This window comes from Bos javanicus, chromosome 8 (assembly GCF_032452875.1).
Source record: "Bos javanicus breed banteng chromosome 8, ARS-OSU_banteng_1.0, whole genome shotgun sequence".
In the NCBI taxonomy this organism is placed as follows: domain Eukaryota; kingdom Metazoa; phylum Chordata; class Mammalia; order Artiodactyla; family Bovidae; genus Bos; species Bos javanicus.
This window is the reverse complement of record NC_083875.1, coordinates 49783586-49806309: the sequence shown is the minus strand read 5'-3', so window position 1 is coordinate 49806309 and position 22724 is coordinate 49783586. Positions and strand designations below refer to the sequence as shown.

General features: G+C 38.5%; 1 pseudogene; it reads right to left on the bottom strand.

Moving 5' to 3' along the window:
- Window positions 1–273: 273 nt before the first annotated feature.
- LOC133252703 (cytochrome P450 1A1-like) overlaps window positions 274–22724 on the bottom strand; it is a 48815-nt pseudogene continuing 26364 nt past the window's right edge.

Sequence of the window (22724 nt, the reverse complement as noted above, 5' to 3'; positions counted from 1 at the left end):
ATCAGTATATTTGTCTATTGAAGCTGGCACAGAGGGAAGGAAGACAGAAGCCCCTTGCCTGCTTGCTCCATCTACCAGTGCTCATTCATTCCCTTCTCCATTGCTCACAGTGACACTTGGGACACCAGCTCATGAGACATGGGTTTAAAACCCTTGCATCGCATTACACTTCATTATCTTAAAATATCCTCATAAGATAAGAGCTCTCATATGAGGAGGCAGGCTACACCATACACTTAAAAAACCACAACACTAGGATGACATACAACAAACTGAACTGAGCTTAGAGGGATGAATTTTATTAATAAACTGCTTGCTAAGTGAATTTGAAGCCCCACATTTTTCTAAATTAAACAACAAAACTTCCATCTGGTCTGAGAATCTAAGAACAGGAACTACCCATGGAACGGGGCTCTGCTCGAAGTTGGTATGGTTTTGGCTTCATGACTAATCCATACGTGGGTGTCAGGTCAAGCTTGACCACGGGGCATTTCTTCAGTGTGAGCTGCTGCAGAACTGTGGTGATGAAAACGAATACTTCATTTCGTGCAACCTTTTATCTGAGACACTTCTGGATTCCCATTCCAAAAATGTAGATTTTCTCAATAAGATTTTTATTCAGTTCCCTGTTTTCATTCAGAAATCTCTCAGGTCTAAGTAAATTGGGATTATCCCAAATAGTTCTGTATAAAATAGACAAAAATAAAAATTTTTTAAGAATTTGTTTTATCACTTTTGCTTTTGTTGCCAACTTCTCCATAATAATTTTGCTTTGGATAAAGTCTTTCATACAAGTTCAGAACAACGTATATAAAGTTACATATGCATATCTGTGTGTGTGTGTGTGTGTGCACGCGTGGGTATGCTGCTTCCCAGCTGGTGCAGCAGTAAAGAATCTGCCGGCCAGTGCAGGAGATGTGGATTCAACCCTTGGGTCAGGAAGATCCCCCTGGAAAAGAAAATGGCAGCCCACTCCAATATTCTTACCTGGAAAATTCCATGGACAGAGAACCTGGCAGGCTACAGTCCAGGGGTTGAAAAGAGTTAGACATGACTGAGTATGCAACTGTATATGTATATAGTTATGGAGGTATGTAATTAGATAATTATTGTGGATATATATGTCATTATTCCCTTTAATATGTTGACAGATTTAGTTATAAAACTTAGTACAATTATACCTATTTTTCACAAAAATGGTTTCTGGTTCATTAAATAGTGAATAAAATACATGAAACGTATTTTAATTTTTTATTATTTTAAATGAATAATTCCACAAAAGTCTCAATAGAATATTACAAAATTGTGATTAAGTAAAAGGTAATAAATATTTTAATCTCCTTGGCTTTAAGCAAGAGGGACAGGAAGGATTAGACTATTGAGGCCACACCCCTCACCCTGGTGTTCTTTCACTGTGTTTAGGAAATAACCTTCACCCATCATCACAGAGAGGAGCCAGGTCTCCTGAAAGCAACTCTGATTGAGGGGGTTGCCCACATTGGTTCTCTCTCCTCCTTCCCCCTTTTGTTACAAGCACTGCATCAGGCTCATCCACAACTGAGAGTGTGTTACCTCCATCCTTAGCCATACATCAGAGACTCACCTGACTTCATGAAGAACTGGGTCTCTTTGTCTATAGATGTCACCCTCTTCCTAGAAGAAAAATTTGTTTTCTCTGCACCGGAGGTCATAGACCTGGAGGATTACAAATGATATTCAGTCCTCCAACAAACTTCGTTTTGCTCTCATAATATTTTAAAAGTAATTCATTGCTGCTAACATTTAAAAATCAGAAGATTCCACAAGAAAATCTCCATTTCCAAGTTTTTGTTTATAACTAAAAGAGCTGATAACACTGCGACAGTGTCCTGCTCACCAATAGTTTACTGGGTTGGATAGATACAACAGATGACCTCTCCCCACTGCTTCAACATACAATCACTTTTCATATTTTCCATTGTTCAGTGCGTGCTTGAACTTGTGACCTTTTGAATAATTTCCCCATAATATCAAGTCTTGAATTACATACTCATTTAACTTAAACAAGTGCCTTCTTACAAGGAGTATTTCTTTATTAGCACCTGTGTTAACTGAGCTTGTTTGCTCATTACCCAATAGTCAATATAATCACAAGTTCTTAGGATACTAGAACACTTGAGATACTTAGGGTTGTACTAACAGAAAATAAATACCATTCAGTTTACACTGACTGTATTTCTTTTTACAGTAGGTTTAAAAATGTTTAGGTTTATCCAGCGTAATCACTAGGTGGAGAAGAGATGTATCAATCTCTCTGACAATAAGCTTTCCAGTGGGACAGACTATACAGTGTATCCCACCATTTTGCTGGTTACAGAGATCGTGAAGGTGCTGTTAGGAGCACAGGATAATAATTTCCCTCCCTAAAAGCCTAGCATCTAAGCCATCAGTCAGATGAGGTCTTGGATAAAGAGGGAGAAGCTATACAGAGTACTGTACATATGGCTAGCCGAGTGTATAAGAATCAGTCTTGGGAATTCCCTGTTGGTCCAATGGTTAGGACTAGGTGCTTTTGCTGCTGGGGCCCAGGTTGGACCCTCAGTAGGGGAACTAAGATCTGGCAAGCCATGTGGTATAGTCAAGGAAACCAAAAAAAAGAGAAAAGAATGCAGTCTTTATCAGTTTGCTGGAAACATCAAGCCCTCGCTCCATGGAGCATATAATTTCCATCAAACCAGATTTGCATATTAAATAGGATTAGCACTGGATGTGAATCCTGCTTCTGTTACCTGCTGAAAATGTGATCTTAAGTAATTTGCTCGATTGGGCTGAAAGTTTCTTCATCAGTAAAACTAGGATACGATAGCACCACTATGTAGGATTACTCTTGAGGTCAGAGTAGATATGTCTGAGCTTTTTGTACCCAGTACACAGTTGTTGTTTTAGCTGCTAAGTCATGTCTGATTCCCTGCAACCCCATGAACTGTAGCCTGTCAGGCTCCTCTGTCCATGAGGTTCTCAGGCAAGAATACTGGAGTGGAATGGCTGCCATTTCTTTCTCCAGGGGATCTTCCAGACCCAGGGATCAAACCCCTGTCTCCCAGGTTGGCAGGGGGATTCTTTACCACTGAGCCACTAGAGAAGCCCCCAGAACACAGCAGGGGTCTCTAAATATTAGTTGTACTCTTCCACCACGGCCATCACCACCCATCAGTCTCATTTTTCACTGCCTGAGGTACTTTCAGCTCAGCCTGCCCTTCTGTAATTGATACAGGCAAGCCTCTAGCTGCATTTTCTTCACAAATATTTAGAGTGCCTACTATGTGCCAGGCACTGACCTAGGTGCTTAGGTTGAGGAAAAAGCAAATAAACAAAGACAGAGACAGAGAGAGAGAAAAAACAAACCCCTGCTTAGTGGCTTATACTCCAATGGGGAATTTCAGGCTGCTTTTCAAATATGGGCTGTTCTTACCCATGTAGAGGGTGAGCCCATGAAGCCCTTGGCTCACATCTCTCCCTGTAAGCCCACTTTTGAAATTCAATTTACTCTGAATGAATTTGTATTAAGATTTCATCCTTCCCATTATCTGTGAGGAAAGAAAACTGAATTTCTTTTCAACTTCTTTCAAGGGAAACAGAGGGGATGAAGTTTGGTTAAGAAGAATGAAAACTTTTCCCAAATTAATAAAGAGCAAACAAAGAACTAAGCAAATTTTATCTCAAGAAATAAATGGTGACTTCAGTTCAATTCAGTTCAGTCGCTCAGTCATGTCCAACTCTTTGTGACCCCATGAACCACAGCACGCCAGGCATCCCTGTCCATCACCAACTCCCGGAGTCCACCCAAACCCATGTCCATTGAGTCAGTGATGCTATCCAACCATCTCATCCTCTGTCGTCCCCTTCTCCTCCTGTCCACAATCTTTCCCAGCATCAGGGTCTTTTCCAATGAGTCAGTTCTTCACATGAGATGGCCAAAGTAATGGAGTTTCAGCTTCAACATCAGTTCTTCCAATGAACAACCAGGACTGATCTCCTTTAGGATGGACTGGTTGGATCTCCTTTAGGATGGACTGGTTGTATCTCCTTGCAGTCCAAGGGACTCTCAAGAGTCTTCTCCAACACCACAGTTCAAAAGCAAATGGTGACTTACTCCTCATGATTTACTTGATACATATTAATAAAGGTGCATGTTTTCCTGGGAATGAAACAGCCATTCAGAGTAGTGTCTGCTGTAGTACTATAAGAAAGAGAAATACAGCATTATAACACATCCTGCAAACTCAAATAACCCATCACTAAGCTGCTTCCTGCACTGCATGGACTATTTTTATTAATGCTATTTTTTACTATAATAATGATATGACATCTTTGTAAATCTCTATTCATTCATAAATTGATATATTTTTTCTGAGCTCCGTGCTTAGTCGCTCAATTGTGTCTGACTCTTTGTGACCCTTTGGACTGTAGCCCACCAGGCTCCTCTGTCCATGGTATTTCCCAGGCAGGATTACTGGAGTGGGTTGCCATTTCCTTCCCCAGGGGATCTTCCCAACCTAGGGACTGAACTTGTGTCTCCTGTGTCTCCAGCGTTGCAGGTGGATACTTTACCACTGAGCCATTAAAGTTATTTTTTACTGTAATAATGATATGACATCTCTATAAATCTCCATTCATTCCTTAATTGAGGTATCTTCTACCTATTGTCAAATTACTAATTTATTCTTTATTTTGTATTTGTTAGACATATTGAGCATTTAATACACTGAGGGCATTGCTATGAGCTAAAATTTCCAGAAAATCATCACAGTATTTCTATGACAGAGTTGGTCATAAGTAGACATGCAATTACAACCAGAAACTTTTAAGGAAATTATAAAGAATTTTCTTTGTATACAGCATGTTTTTGTCTTTTACTAATAGATTAAAAAAAATACATCAGTTAGTACTTGATAGAAGTATCTAGGAACTGGAATGGAATTGGAACTAGGAATATCTGAATTCTAGATATTTTTCTAAGTGAGATGTTGGGCAAATCTCATATCTACTCTATGATTTCATTTCCTAGCTGTGAAATGATACTAGTTGTACCTGGAGGATCTAAGTTGCACCTGGAGGATCTAAGTTGCTTCTAGAACAAGTATTTTATTTTTCTAGTCCTATACTCAGACTTCTTTATGCATACTGTACACCTTTCCCCTTTATACTTCTGTGATTATGCATGGCTTAGATTGTCATGTTATGTTTCCATATGGTACTCCCTAACTTCCAAAATGGCCCTCACTCTCAGTGACATTTCAATGTGATAAGTTTGAGAACGGTCACTGGACACAATTGTCTTAGCCACATCTGGGTTCTCTCTTCTGATTACCCAACCTGTAGAGAAGGTATATCTCATCTATAGTTATTAATGGACTAAGCTGAGGAGCCAGTTTCATACTTCCCAGGAAGACTGCAGTCGTCCAACTTCACCAGAGTATGAGTGGAGAAGTATGTCTAATCCAGGTGAAAACTATGACTAAGCCTCCTTAGTTTAGATCGCAGCCAAACTGTGCAAACTAGTTCTGTTAATTTAGAAAGTTAATATTTGAAAGTCTCTTTGACCTTTCATCTTGTAGTTGGTATTGAACTTTGGCAAATAATATGGATATTACTCATTGGGTGTCCTCAAAACCCAACAAAGGATAAGACCAAAAAAAGGGATGGACCTATTTGTTGGAAGGATTACCTGTTCCTATGTAGCCACTTGCCTTTCTCAGTACATTCCTGTCACTCCCTCTGTGGATTCAGCTGCTCAAATTCTAATCCATATAAAAAAGCACATGTTCCTACTCTTTGGAAACCTAGCATGTAAAATTTGATTTCACTAATATGAAAATATGAATGATTATATATTCTAAAGGAGGACTTAATATATTAATGCATTCATTGTAGAGTTTCTCTTTCTGTATATATGTTTCCAAAATTTCCCATATAAAAGTGCCTTTCTATACAACTTTTAAAAGAGTGTATATCCAATAAATACTTATTAAGGTACTGTTTAACCTTCATGTGTGTGTACATATGGTACAAGTAATAGCAAAAATTTCATCCCCTTTACCTAAGATTGTTTTGCTTCAATCTATTTCATTTTAACTTATTTTCTGCTTTTTGATCTCTGGTCCTTTTAGTTGGAAAATTGTAAATATCCAAGTATAGAATGGATTAGTCCCAAATGATATATATAAAATGCCTTTTATTAATATGTTTGTGCTAAAATTCTTGGGTCATATCACACTACTCTCATTGGCCAATGCATCTGATCTTTTTGGTTTATATATTACTTCCTTTTTTCACTTTTAATAATATAATGAATACCTATTTTCTAAAATATGTTTCTCCTTATTAGTGAGGTCCTCAGATGTGTTTTCAGAATCCCAAAGTATATGATCACTTTCATTTCACCCCAAATGCCTCCGGTAAATTTGTTGTCTGTTCCTTATTCCTTAGTAAAGCTTGTAGATTGTATTCTTTTATGTAGTACCCAAAGTCACCCTACAGAAGCCTTTGAGACAGAAGAGCTGCATCTTTAAATGTAGGACCTTTTTGAGGGGCTTCCCTGATGGCTCAGATGGTAAAGAATATGCCTGTAATGCAGGAGACTTGGATTTGATCCCTTAGTCAGGAAGATCTCCTGGAGAAGGAAATGGCAACCCACACCCATATTCTTGCCTGAAGAATTCCATGAACAGAGGAGCCTGGTGGGCTATAGTCCATAGGGTCGCAAAGAGTCAGACATGGCTCAGTAGCTAACACTTCACTTTTTTATTAACTTAAGTTAAAGATGAAATCTGCTTCAACCAGAAAAGGGGATCTGAAGGAAAGAGATCACTGTGAATAGGTAGCATCACGTGAAATATGGAGAGCAAACTGGAGAGGCAAAATTCAGGGGACTGAGCGGCTAACTGTCTGGGTTTGACTGCTCAGCTAGTGGTCTTCCCCTTTGAGGTCCCTGGGCTGAGGCCACTGCATTCTGCTGTGCCAATTACCACACGCGGTGAGAGACATTCCCATACTTTCACTATTTAAAGATGGGAAGAGAAAAAACACTGAGAGTTTAATTTTTTTTATCTTAACTATATGGAATGGAAACAGTTTGAACTACTAGAACTTGAGTTGTTTACATACATATTTAATAAAGCCTATCTACTTAGCCTATACTGGCATGCCTTTGGGAGCTGGAGAGTCTGGCATAAAGTTTAGTAAACTTTCAAATACCTATAAATGTATACTCTGTTCAGTCTATTTGTGGCAACACTAGATTCCTCCATCTATTGTCTAGCAAAATTCTTAGCTATTGAAAATGAAGCCATATCACATTAACAGGTGGCTAAGGCTGCTCATGGGGGTAAGTTAAGTGAGCCTGTATAATACTTAATAGCCAAATATAAATTATGGTTAGATTATCCATTGCTCCGAATTTCAATATTCTTCCCTCCCCTTAATTAGTAAATATATGATGAAAGTTAATGGCATCATAATTTAGTTATGGGAAACATTCACATAATTTCCCTTGCTCTAGTTTAAATTTCATTAAAGAGTTTCAAAATAAAATAAAATATTAAAATAATATTAACATAATATAGATTTTGAAGAACTTCCTTCATTCATTCTAATGCTTTAGATTCCACACTCCTCCCACACCGCTTTGGGACCAGTAGTTGTCCCAAAGGAGAAGCATATCCTTACCAATGAGGAATAGTAAAAGGGAGAAAGGAGGTATGCCTGAATATTTCATTTATAAAAGCTTCTGTGTAGGGTAAAATTTTCCTGTCTTCAAACCTGGGTGATTTCATCCCAGTGTTTCCATCTGAGGGGGAAAAAAAATTTTTTTAATTTTAATTTAAAATGAAAATATACTCATAAAAATTATATTTTTCATCTGAAAGCATGTTACTAATTTCTTCTTGAATTTTGACTTGAATTTCCGGATAGTATATCAAATAAAGAAAGCTCCAATATATACATGTTGATATTATTTCAAACCCTGAAAATAAAGAGAAAGTGTATCTTAGAAAAAGGTATTAGCAAAATCAGATCTTCAATTTACTTTGTATTTGAATACTAAGAATCTAAGGAAAATAATCTACATATGACTGCTCATTAACAATTATTAGTAGTTGCCAATTATTAATAATTGTTAATGAGCAGTCATATGTAGATTATTTTCCTTGGATTCTTAGTATTCAAATACAAAGTAAATTGAAGATCTGATTTTGCTATAATTATTATTTACAAATACAATTGTATTTGTAATTTGTATTTATAAATGTAATTATAAGTTGTATTTGCAAATACAATTATTATACATTAAGGTTTATTTCAAAATATAGGCTTAATATCTTGCCCATTAAAATAGCCACTATCAATAAAACAGAAAACAGCATATGTTGGTGAGAATATAGAAAAAATGGAACTCTAATGTATTGATGGTAGAAATGTAAAATGATGAAATCGCTATGGAAAACAATATGAAGAGCTCTCAAAATACTTAAAAAAGAATTACGATGTGACTGATCAACCTCACTTCTCAAAATACACTCAACACAGTTGAAAATATGGACTTAAAAAGATCTGTAAAACTATGTTCATGGTAGCATTATTCACAATAGTCAAGAGATGGAAACAATCCACACATCGATTGATAGACAAATGGATAAATAACGTGTGGTATATACATGCAATAGAACGTTTTGCAGCCTTAAAAAGAAGGAGATGGTGCCACTTGCTATGATACGGATGAACCTCAAGGACATTATGCTAAATGAAACAACTTAGTCACAAAAGGAAAATACTGTGTGATTCTTCATATGAGGTACTGTCATCAAAATCATAAAAACAGATTAGAAAAGTAGTTGCCTAGGGTTGGCAGGAGAGGGGAGGGTAAATTGGGGTTTAATGGGCATAGAATTTTAGTTTTAAAAGATGAAAAAAGTTCTACAAATCTGTTGCACAACAATGTGAATGTACGTGACGCTACTGAATTGTACACATAACAATATTTAGGATAGTAAATTTCATCTAAGGGGCTTGCAACCACAGTAAAAGATAAAATTAAAACTTTTAATGTACAGATATTACTATAAGGCCAATTAAAACATTGGAAATAGCTCACTACAAAATAAACCATTGTTATAATGGCTATGATCTAGATATACTAATAATGTCTTAAATCATAAATAGCTATTGAATGCTTATTCTGCTCTATGCTCATTTCACTGAGGACAGAACTGTGCCTCGAGGACCTTATGGACCTTGCTTAAGGTGACTCAGCTCAGAAGAGACAGGTGGGATGTAAACTAGGACTTACCTGGCTTCAAGGCCATAAGTTTGTATAAGTGCACAATGGAAGGTTGAGTACATTCAATTTTTTGAAATACTAACTTTTAGTGTAGTTATTTTATTTTAAAAATTCATTCTTTAAACACGGTGTCTTCACTTTTGATATCATCTATACATTGGTAAGATGCTTTTCATTTATTATGAAAATTAAAGCTAAAAGGTCTATATAAAACTTCATCTTTTCTCAAGGATGACTTCACATCAAAGAATGCGATCAGTTTTCTTGAAAACCTACAGTCAGAAATATCACATTAAACAGTTTTTCTAGACCGTTCTAATTGTAAATTCAATTCAGTGATGACCTAACGTTTCAGATTGCGAAGACTTAGCCTGCAGTGTACAAGACCAGGGTTCGATTCCTGGGTTGGGAAGATCCCCTGGAGAAAAGAAATGGCTATCTCCTCCAGTATTCTCGCCTGGAAAATTCCATGGACAGAGGGGCCTGGCAGGCTACAGTTCATGGGGTCGCAAAAAGTTGGACATGACTGAGTGACTAACACTATTGCCAACATTAAAAATGTTATTTGCATTTTCTACTAAATCTTACAAAATCTAGTAGCAAAAACGAATGGTTAAATTAATATAACATTTAAGGTTTTCATGATGATGATGACAACAATAACAGTGATAATTTCAAATAGTGATCACTTGATTGCCCTGTCATTGGAAATGGGGGCTGTAATTAGTCTCACTCTAGAGATGAGAAACATGCAGCACAGAGATGGTTAAATATTTTACCAGGACCACACAAGAGACAAAGTGAGTCTCTAATTCAAATTTGTGGTTTCACTGCACTGGGACTTCAGAATTTGTTTGTTCTCTAAACAACCTTGCATCACAACATGTGCAAGAAATATGCCCAAATTTAGCATCAGAGCAAAGAGAACTCCTTCCCAAACATCTTTTCTCAAGACCTGGTTTTACATCTTTTGAACAGGGCAATCTCTTGCAGTGAGCCAGTAGATTTCAACAGTTCTTATGCCATAAAATTTCTAACATGACTTCATAGTGCAAGGAATTATCCTGAAAATAAATTGCCCAAATGGATTTGCCAACAATGGTGTCTATAGTATCGTACAGCATGGTACGAGAACATGGAATTCTATTCAGAATATATTGTCTCTATTTGCTATTAAAAGAAAACAAAACAAGTCATGAATGCTGCATAAAAGACACTGATTTTGCACACTGTAGAGCCATGAACATTATATCCAAGACCTAGGACTATTTGGATAAATATCAGGATTCAGATTTTGATCATCATGAACTTTTTTTTTTTGTATCAAGGCTTAAGCAACCTATTATTTATTTTGGCATGAGGAAAAATAATAGAAACAAACAAATGCCTCTGTTTGCAAAGGAAATTCAGGAACACAAATATGTAGATCCTAGGAAAAAAGTGAATTAAATTGCCAATAACTACAGCATAAAGAAGAAAGGAGAATACAAATCTGAAGAATATTCCACCTAAAATGAAACTGTTAAAACATCTTTAGAATTTTGCTGTTGTTGCTGTTATACTAAGGGAATTTGCTTTCTACAGTCTAGTATCTTACAAGAACTATAAGAAATTTGATAGTGTCAGCACAAATAATAAACAATCTATAATAGGGATAGAAGAGAGCTTTTTTAAAAAAAGATTTTTTGATGTGGACCATATTAAAGCCTTTACTGAATTTGTTACAATATTATATCACAAGGCATGTGGGATCTTAGTTCTTCAACCAGACAACCAGACTACCAGGGAAGTCCCTAGAACAGAGTTTCATTTGAGCTAAACTGAGGACTGTAGCCCAGGAGACAGATTCAAGAAGCACTTGAATTGTGTTTCCCCAGAATTAAAATGGGGAAAGTTTGTATAGGAAAAAACTGCAAAGTTACATAAGGTGTCTGTCAAGAATTATGGCTGGAGTTGGCAAGAAGTAAGTGTGGTTGTTAAGCAAGGATTGCCTAAGGTCCGAAATAGTTGCTTAGTTACAAGGAGAAACCTTCAAACCATAAGTTTGTAGCTGGCAGCTACTAGCAGATATTGTTTTGAAAATGGCTGGTGTTGTCCTTGAGTTTGATATATCACAGAAAATTCAAGTTCTCAGTGATGCAGGAACGTGTCTGAAACTATGTCCACAATGACCGTCCAGCTCCATTACAGATTCCTGAACCACAGTTTTATATTTTGTCAGAACAAAGAACAAGCATCAAACATGAGAGGGGTACATCCTTCAAGGTTTCAGTGAGTCAGCATGACATGGTGTCTGAGAAGGAAATTTCATCTTCGAAGGAGTGCTAGAATTGGTATCATAGGAAGAGGATGATATATTATCCCTATCTTCAAAGTGAATAAGTCTTTTCAGTCATGTTTAAATCTTTGCAACTCTATGGACTGTATGTAGCCCACCAGGCTCCTTTGTCATGGGATTCCCCAGGCAAAAATACTTGAATGGGTCGCTATGCCTCCTCCCAAGGGATCTTCCCAACCCAGGGATGGAACCTGCGTCTCTTAGGTCTCCTGCATTCAAAGGTGGATTGTTTACTGTTGAGTCACCTGGGAAGCCCTGTCCAAATTTGAGCACAAAGCTGAAGCCAAATCATGTGCCCACCATAATAACTTCCCCAGACCTCAATACCTGAAAATTGCTTTCATCAATAGGTAAAAATGGTTTAAGAAGAAGAAGAAGAAAAAAAAACTGAAGTGTTAAGAATGATAGTGGTGTGATAGCGATATAAATTATCTTCCTGAAAAGGATATTGACAATCTATATGAAAAACTCAAGAATCCTTTTATTATGTGACCCAGAAATTCTGTTCATAACATAAGAGTACTATGAAAAAGGAGACAAAATTGATACACAAAGATGGTCATCTTAGCATTGGCAAGATATTCAATATCTGCATTACTGAGACACTGACTTGTAAAATGTGGGGAGGGTACAGACCATGGCATACTATGCAGTTGTTAGAAGCAGCGAATTAGAAATACACCTAACAACCATGATTGGATCTTAAAAATATAGGGTTTCATGAAAAAGGTTAGAAAGGAGATGCAAATAACAATGTAATTTACATATATTAAAGTTCATGATAAATATAAGAAGATACACTAGTACATGAAAATATCAAGCCCATTTTATAAGAATACATAAGACAAAAAAACAGTACTTAAACAGATTAAGAATAAATGTCAATGGGTTGGGAAAGGGACTGGGAGTGGGATGTAGTTAATGTAAGAGTAGTAAATGGCCAATATCAAAAGAGGGAAATACTTTATAGCAGAAAACAGAAAATTGTGATTAACTGTCATTCACCTTAAATACTGATAAATAGTCATACATTGCGGGGAGCCGGTGAGGCATTCCACTCGTGACAAAGGTCATGAGGAAGGAGGCTCGGCATACGCAAAGGCGGGATCGAGCCTCAGGAGTCCCCCCGGATATTCTCGAGCATTTTCCCCCCAAAAACCAGAGTCTGCCTACTTTATTGCTTTGTGCTCTCACCTCTGACTTTACTGGGGGCTGTCCCCTACCACCATCTCTCTCTCTGTGTGTCAAAGAGTTAACTTACAGCTCCAATTAATAAAGTTCCTGGGCAATTAGGAGTGTTTAAATCCAAACCCCTCAGATGGCTCTCTAACTCGCCTGACAAGTTTACCCGGACTCCTGCAGCTATGCATACGATTGTTTACAGTCTCCTAGCCTCCAGAGGCATAGGAAGCTTAAGATATTCAAATAGCTTAGAGCCTCTCAGAGAGTTAAAAACTGTCAGAATAAACTAGTAAAGGATTTCATTGATGAGTCAATGCTTGTTGCCAAGTTTTCACATCCCCTGAATTGTATCCTTGAATATGTATTAATTAATAGTGGGTATGTAGAAAAAATAAGTAGTGGCCTTGGTGTTAGTAACTTTAGACCCTTAAGGTAATAAATTCTTTCCTTTGTTGTAAACCCATTACACATCCGCCCTATAGGAATGCAATTTTATCTTTGGAAGATGGTGCCAAACCTTAAAATAATTACTCTTAGAGAAAGTAAGTCTTTGTTGATAAGTCCTTGTCAAGAGTCATAAAATGTTAGTAGGCCTTCTGGCCAGAAGATGATGTAAATCACCTAAACCATTTGTATACGATAAATTTGCAGGAAAGAAACCTTGGTTTTTGATAAGAATCAAAGACTGCTGACTTTGCATCCCCTATTATCCTCTATGTGTAACTTAGGGTATAAAAGCCCCTGTTAAAAATAAAGCTAGGGGCCTTGCTCACCAACGCTTGGTCTCCCCATGTCATTCTTTCTTTTAACTTCCAGCTGAGTCTCCATCTGGAGCGCGGAACCCACCACGCTTACTAATCATGCCTGGGCTTCTAAGACCCACTCGAGAAGGTGTCTAGGGTGAGACACCTTCCGCTATTCGAGAGGGCGCCTGCGGCCTACGTAAGTGGTGCAAACTTCTTGTCTTGAAGTTTTATTGGTCTCCCGCGTAAACCAAGCTACTCAGCTTCTTTTCTCCACTGAATTTTCCTACTGAGCTATCCTCATTCTATTGTTCTCTATATCTCTAATTAGCATATAAATAGTCGCCGACGCCGTCTCCCCTTCGAATACCCTGGATCAGCCGGGGCTGGTCCTCGGCAACACATACCAGCTCCAACGAGGTCACTCACAGTGCTTATAATTTCATCATCATTTAAGATGGTTATTTTGGCGACAGCATATTTGTTGTGGCATGCACTAATCAGAGCATCAGTGATATCTTGGATATGGTCCTGAGGACACAAACCTTAACATGATTATTCATCGCTTCTTACATTTTACAGCACATACGACTCTCATGCAGGAAGAGCCATATTACCATGTAACTTGAAATGAACCCAATTAACTTAGGAATGTAAAGAATATAAGTAGATCATTTTAAATCTTGCAACTAATTTTGCTTGTCAGTGGTAATGATCAATCATAAAAGAGTGTAGTGAAGAAAACCAAGTTACCAAACTCAATTTTCTTCTTAAAAGTTTTTTTTTTCAATCAATAAAGAGTATGCCTATGTCTAGAAGCACACTTAGAAAAATTAGAGGTTAACTTATAGAGAAAATGCTAAGCAATAAATATAAAGGTTTTCAAACCTATTGTAAGAATTTTACTATAATCGCCAGGCAGAAGGAGGTGGTATTGGGATAGGTTAGGGAGTAGGAAAAAAATTTTATGAATTTCACAAACTGTTTTATTTACAGTATCTGATCTAGAATTCCAGGCTGGTACCTTGATACAGATTGTTTTCTGCCCATTCCTTTTAATCAGATGGGACTTAAGTCCACACTCTCTTCATTTGTTCAATTATCTACTTTTTCATGTTTCCCCCCAATGCTTTACTCTCAGGAAATAGTTCCCTAACAACTAGGATTTTTTCTAGTGTTTACATAATTCGAGAGAGAAATTTTCTTTTTTGTGGACCATCAAATTGGGCCAAAACATTTCAATGGCCTCACAAAAAGGTTTGCTTCTGTCATCTGGAAAACGTTTCTACATGTGTTATGATCTCAAAGTTCATTTCTCCATCGGAAAGAAACTCAAGAAGAATATGAGACTAAACTGGAAGCTTCCTATAGGACATTCCTTATAATTATTCAAAGAACTTTCTGAAAAAGCTATGCTGATACTTTTAAGACCTCATAGTTTCAGAGATAAAATTAGACAAACAAAATTATTGGGTCATTTCTTCAGGAAACCCATTTACATGTTGATCATCATTCATCAGCCAAGGACAGATTCATATTTCAAGTATGAGCCTTATCTCCACAGTAAGGAAATTCTGAGATTTCAAAAAGTTCCAAGTTCTTTTTTGGGTCCCCACATGAGAACTAAGTAATACTGCCCTATAATCTCTCTGACTGGACTTCACATATATTAATGGTTTGGGTGAGGTTCATTATGGAAAAACTACATCACATCGAAAAAGCAAGAGAGTTTCAGAAAAACATCGATTTCTGCTTTATTGACTATGTCAAAACCTTTGACTGTGTGGATCACAATAAACTGTGGAAAATTCTGAAAGAGATGGGAATACCAAACCACCTGACCTGCCTCTTGAGAAACCTCTATGCAGGTCAGGAAGCAACAGTTAGAACTGGACATGGAACAACAGACTGGTTCCAAATAAGAAAAGGAGTACGTCAAGGCTGTATATTGTCACCCTGCTTATTTAACTTCTATGCAGAGTACATCATGAGAAACGCTGGGCTGGAAGAAGCACAAACTGGAATCAAGATTGCCGGGAGAAATATCAATAACCTCAGATATGCAGATGACACCACCCTTATGGCAGAAAGTGAAGACCTAAAAAGCCTCTTGATGAAAGTGAAAGTGAAGAGTGAAAAAGTTGGCTTAAAGCTCAACATTCAGAAAACGAAGATCATGGCATCCAGTCCCACCACTTCATGGGAATTAGATGGGGAAACAGTGGAAACAGTGTCAGACTTTTTTGGGGGGGCTCCAAAATCACTGCAGATGGTGACTGCAGTCATGAAATTAAAAGATGCTTACTCCTTGGAAGAAAAGTTATGACCAACCTAGATAGCATATTGAAGAGCAGAGACATTACTTTGCCAACAAACGTCCGTCTAGTCAAGGCTATGGTTTTTCCCGTGGTCATGTATGGATGTGAGAGTTGGACTGTGAAGAAAGCTGAGCACCGAGGAATTGATGCTTTTAAACTGTGGTGTTGGAGAAGACTCTTGAGAGTCCCTTGGATTGCAAGGACATCCAACCAGTCCATTCTAAAGGAGATCAGTCCTGGGTGTTCCTTGGAAGGAATGATGCTAAAGCTGAAACTCCAGTATTTTGGCCACCTCATGCGAAGAGTTGGCTCATTGGAAAATACTCTGATGCTGGGAGGGATTGGGGGTAGGAGGAGAAGGGGATGACAGAGGATGAGATGGCTGGATGGCATCACTGACTCGATAGACGAGAGTCTGAGTGAACTCCGGGAGTTGGTGATGGACAGGGAGGCCTGGCGTGCTGCGATTCACGGGGTCACAAAGGGTTGGACACGACTGAGTGACTGACCTGAACTGAACTGAACAGTAAAAGAACCAGGGTAGTACATACAACTGTCTGAGTTCTCAATGCATTCACCACTTATTTTTCTCCTCACCAAATCCCTTGTCCCGTCATGCATTTAAACCCTTACCTTATCATGTTGTAAGATGATCTCGTATATGTAGAGCAATAAACATGCCTGATAGAGAATAAATAGAGAGAATAGTAATAAATAATAGAGAATAAATGCCTGATTCCGGGCATGATAAAACTCCTGGGGAGCATTTATAATTCGCAAAGGAAGGTATTGGAAATATGGTATGAAATCAGCAGGATTTGCAGCACTGGAGGCTTTGAGTAAGTCATGATCTGTTTTAACAATTCTAAGAAACTCCTCATCACTGTGGTCATACATCTTGCCAAAGCAAAGGGTATAGACAACATTGGCCATAGCACAGGTAATAGCACCTCTAGGTTCAAAGCTGCCACTCCTGGAAGTCAATTCTGTAAAACTTTGACCAGCTCAGAGACTTCCTCGATGACATGTTTCTCAAGTAAGCAAGACCAGGTGGAGGATTTTGTTTCTGTTTTAGGAAATGTTCGTAAAGCTTTGGAAGCAATTTTCTTATGAAGTGTCCAATTCTCCCCATAATTGAAAACGTAAGACTCTTTCATTGTGCCAGGAAAGAAAATGTTAAACGTTAGGTCAGGCTGCAAAATGCTCTCCATTTCTGAGTAGCACTTCTTTCACCATTTCCATCCCATTCACCACGAGGACAGGCACCATGCCAAGTTTGATGAGAAAGACATCTCCATATTTCTTCCTCATTTCCATGAATGTAAGGTAAAGATGGTCTCCAAGCTGAAGAAGATTTTCCACGATGGGGAGGGACCATGGGCCAGGAGGAAACACCTCCTTCCTTCCTTTGTTTCCTAGTTCTCTTACAAAAACAAAAACCATCACCAAAATTATGCAAGAAGTGGTCACCTCTCCAGAAGTGACTGCCATGCCGAATATCATTTTCAGGTATAAAACACCTAAAATAGAAAAATTTAACCATCATTTTTGCTATTCTAAGCACAGACTAAGTAGTCTTTCTCCATGTAAACATTTAGGAGAAAAGTACAGACTCTTTATATTTAGATGAAAACTATTATTAAACAATGCACCAACAGGGTAAAATTAAATTCTTGTAAAATTCACTGTATGTCTATCTCAATTCTATTATTTGCGTGATCTAACCATCAGACTAAATCCTTTCATGTCAGTTGTTGACATCATAGACAGAAGAAGAGGATAACTCACTGTAGGAAGCAGCCTGGTGGGTGGCAAATGGATTGAGGCTACAGAACCTGATTTCATACTCATTAGCTGGGGGAATCTTCATCCTGTCACTTAATCTAAGTGCATCCCAGTTGTCTCACCTGTGTTCTACTTAACAAAAATTAGTCATACATTTTCTCAACAAATATTTATTAAACACCCCAATGTCAGGCACTGAAAAATACAAAAAAAAATTTCACAGATTAATGAGGAAACTAGAAGAACAAAAATGAGATTACAAAGTAATAAGTGCTATAAAAAAAACTGTGTATAGTGTCATCTGTCATTGTGTGAGGATGAAATGCAATCATCATTAAAAAGTACTTGGTTAGGGCTTCCCAACTGGCTCAGGAGTAAGAGTCTATTGGCCAGTGCAGGAGACATGGGTTTGATCTCTGATCTGGGAAGATCCCACGTGCAGCAAAGCAACTAAACACGAATGCTAAAACTATTGAGCCTGGGCTCTAGAGGCTGGGAGCCACGCTCAGCCTACATGCCAAAACTCCTGAAGCCTGGGTGCCTAGAGTCCATGCTCCGCAACAAAAGAAGCTACCACAGTGAGCAGCCAGAGCACTGCAAGGAAGGGTAGCCCTCACTCCCTGCAGCTAGAGAAAAGCCCATGCAGCAACAAAGACCCAGCATGGCCAAAAATAAATAAACAAATAAAATTATTATTATTTTTAAAAGTACTTGGTGAATTACAAGCCATTTAGTAGAAATCTAATTGGCTGTCTGCCTAGTCTATTCTTAAACTTCTCAGCCTGCTTGTAAAAGTGACTTTCTGAAGCAATTCTGCTGGTTTGAAACCTGTCCGTACAGTCACAGATGGTTGATCCAAGGATAAGCCTTCAGTCCAAGATGAACCTTAGGAATATGGAACTGGGACTATGAAGGTTCATCTTCTCATTGGGCAGCTAGGTCTATAAGACATAAATCTGAAAGTAAAACCTGGGGACATTTTACCTGCCAGGAGGACCTAAGAAACCGTGAGAAAAATAAATGAAGTAAAAAGGAAAAGAAATAAAAGATAGAGAGTGGTCTCATGACTTTGTATTCACTGTTTTAGCATCTTCATGAGATTTTGTCCTCAGACTGAATTCTTTTCCGTTTAAACTAGCTAAAACTGGTTTCTGTTACCAAGAGGGTCATACCTCTCTCCCCTGCAAAATAAAGTTTAATAGACATGAAGAATATTTTTGTTAGTTATTGCATTTTTAAGATTTTATCTATTTATCTGCCTGCACTGGGCCCTCACTGCAGGACCCAGCTTTCTCTAGCTGCTGCGAATGGGGGCTACTCTTCCTTGCAGTGCTCAGGCTTCTCATTGTGGAGGCTTCTCTTGTTGCAGAGCACCGACTCCAGACACCTGGGCTTTGGTAGCTGCAGCACGCAGGCTCGCTGGTTGCAGTGGGTGGCTCTAGGCTGTGAGTGCTTCAGGACTTGTGGTCATGGGCTTTGTTCCTTCACGGCATACGCAATCTTCCCAGACAAGGGTTCAAATTGAACCCATGTCCTCTGCATTGGCAGGCAGAGTTCTATCCACTCTGCCACAAGGGAAGTCCAGCTATTGTGTTTTATAGTTACTACAGAGAGAATACAAAACTTTCTCTCCCTTGAAAGAATATAACTGAATTTCACACTTGGCAAATTAGTTCTTGAGACAAATAACATTGGTGGGCAGTATACTCATTGGCCAGTGTAAATATTCAGTTCTTTTTGGGTTTTTGAGTACACCAGCACTCGATTTCATGTATATATATATGTAATACATAGATACATATACACACTGAGAGGCATCCTTGCTAGCAGCAATGAATTTGTTTTCCAGTTCAGAAGAAAATGATAGCGTGGTAAAAAGCACTACACTTACATTCCACTTAAAAAAAAGGCACCAAGGACCAAAGAAATGTGTATCTTAACTCTCCCACGCTGAATATGCAAGAAAAACCTTGTTACCTATCTTATTTGATTGTTTCACCTTCCCAAGTTCACAGATAAAATGTGGCTGATTACACTCACTTGGTTGGCATTGTTTCCTAAGTAATAAACTTTGGGGTTGAAAGTTAAAGATCAACTTCTTTTCATGGGGAAAAAAAAATGTGCAGTTAAACTAACAAGAAAAACTTGAGTCCCTAATCAACGCAACAGCTGCAATTTGCAAACCTTTCTTTTTCTCTCAGTTCAGGAAGAAAACAGTGAGAATGTCACCATGCTGCGGCTTTGCAGCGTGCTGATTTTGTGAAAATTCTCCTGCTTCTGTGACCATTTATCCCCTTACTAGGTGCCAGATCCAGAACTAAGCACTAATCCACACTGTCTTTCAAAACTCATACCTCTGTGAGGTAATGTATCATCCTGTTACAGAAAGGCTTCACAAGATAAAAAAAATCATTTTCTTCATTTATTTCCCATTAAAAAATACATTTACTTATTTATTTGGCTGTGCCAGGTCTTAATTATGATGGGAAACCTTTAACTGTGGCCTGGTGATCTTTTTTTCTATTATTGTTTTCAGTTGAAGAGTCCAAACTCTTAGCTGCGGCATATGGGATCTAGTTCCCCAACTGAGGACCTTGTAGAGTCTTAGCCACTGGACCACCAGCGAAGTCCCTATTTCCCATGTTTTTTAAGCTTAATATCAAATCACCAATTACTTGGAGCACTTGCTTTTTCACAAAAGTCAAAAAAGTCCATTTCTCTTAGGCATTCACCAATACTAATTTGTATATTGACAACAGTCCTTTTATCGGTGTTTTCAAAGCAGACTAAGTAGATGAGAATGGGTGTGGTTAGAATTAAGTGTGATTTGACTCCCACAGAGATGACTGGGTTGCCCTGCCTCCCTCGCTTGCTATTTAGCTGTGGGAACTCCGTTAAATTATAGTCTATTTTGGTCTCAGTTTTCTCATCTGTAAAATGGTCCCTTCAGACTAGAGGACCTTGAAGGCCAGCTGCAGCCTTCAGTAATCAAAGTTAGAAGGAAACGCTGGACAGAAGCCTGAGTGTGATGTCCAGGGTTAATTGCCAGAGTTCCCAGAGCAGTCAACGGTTCATCAACAAATGTCAGTAACTGTGTGACTGTCTTGGATTCTTTTTCAACTTGGGCCCTTCTAGTCTTTAAGAAATTCTCCTTGGCAGTTTACCAGACCCAGACACATTGCCAACTTTCCCAGCAACTTTCTTGGAAAGCTCTGAAGGCACATTCTGTTCCTGTTGTTTTGGGGTGAAGTGGGGCTGAGAACAGAGGGTGTTCATCTCACTAAGGGTGGGTTGCTGCATCGTCAAAAATTCAAGGTGAACTCTAACCCTTTTGCTTCCCATTTGCATGGAATTAAGGTGAACTCTAACCCTTTAAGAGAACTAGGTGAAAAGAGCACGAGGAAGTTGAAGGCTTTTGCACTGATTCTCAAAACTAAACACACACACACACATCAGGCCTCCTCCAGAAGCTGTGAAATCATTATAGGCTGTGATCCCAAACGGATTAATTAAATCCAAATCTCTAGGGGCGGAGGCATGTTAAAAAGTTCCTCAATACGACTAAGCGGCATTCCAAGTTGCTGTCCTTTCTGGGGAGAAAACAACTGGCTGTGAGATCAACAAATCCATTCAGTTAAGTTACAATGAAGCTTGGAAGGCCCACCTGTGTCCAGAAATCTTGCAGTCAAACATGAGGAATCTGGCGGAAGGATCGAACGACAGACAAGGTTTTGAAGAAAGCTGAGGTTATCCTAGGAAACAGGAACAGTGTGGTTACAGAAGCAGAAGGCCTGGGGAACGGCTGGGAGAGAACATTCTGGTTCTAGAAAGTGAGGGGTGGACCCTGGACCCGTGTGGGGAGGAGTCTGGAGCTGGATTAGGGCGTTTGAGAGTCAGACAGAAGACTGGAGAGGTCTCTGCAGCCAGAATTAGATCCTGGAAATTGGGAAATTCCAGCAGAGTGGAGGGAGAGGGACAACCTGGAGCAAGGCGTCTCAAAAAGGGTGTCGGATGGAAACTTATTTTGGAAAGGAGGATGGAAAAACTTAACTGTTTTTCAGTTGCCACTGATAAGCAGAATTGCGGTGGAAAGGTATGTAGCAAGGAAGCAAAGAGCAGGAAGATAAAAGACAATGGTGCAGAGGTACTGCTTTACCGTGAATTTCAGGAAACCTGGGGCATGCTCTCAGCGCTCTGCGCACCAAGCGCAGGAGCAAGAAGGTGGACAAGACGAAAAAGCTAGGAAACTCAGGTTCCCTTCTGCGGGCATGTTGGTAGCATCCCCGGAGTCTTCAAGTGGACAGATTCGTTTTTCCACAACTAGAACAGTTAACTTCTGAGTATGACTTAAATCAAATAGCTTTGATTTAAGAAAAAATTATCCGCATCAAGTTTTTGTTTGACCAGGATAAACATTAATTTTTCTACCTCTCAAGCATGTACAGTCTAGTTTTTCTACGTGTTATTAGGGAAATGGTGTGTGGCTCGTTGACATTTTCCTGCCAAGATGTCTATAAGTTATTACATAATAGACTTTTCTTTAAAGCTTTGGCATTTTTGGTCCCATAATTATTTACGATTTCAAGTCAGCTTTTAATGAGAGTGTCCAAGAAGGATCATTGATAGCAAGTACTTTCTCACATGATGAAGAAAGCAAACCCACAGAGACAGGGATAAACCTCAAAGAGTAACCTTCAGGCCCTGAGCTATGGTATCCTATTCACAAAACATCATGTATCTCTAAATATGGAAATTCTCAAAATAATACGATCAAAAAAAAAAAAAAAATCTGACAAGGACTTACAAACCATAGGGACTTTCTGACACAGGGGCAGAACTTTTCCTAACCAGCATTTAGTCATGTCATACTTAGTTACCAAAAAAACCCACTTTTTTTTAGTACTAAAGTTTTTAAGTATTACCTTCTTAGTACAATTAACCCCACATTGGATTAATGTATAGACATTACATAGTTATATAAAATTCCTCCTTCCAGTACTCACGTTACAGACAATTGGTAATAATTGCTTGGCAATGTG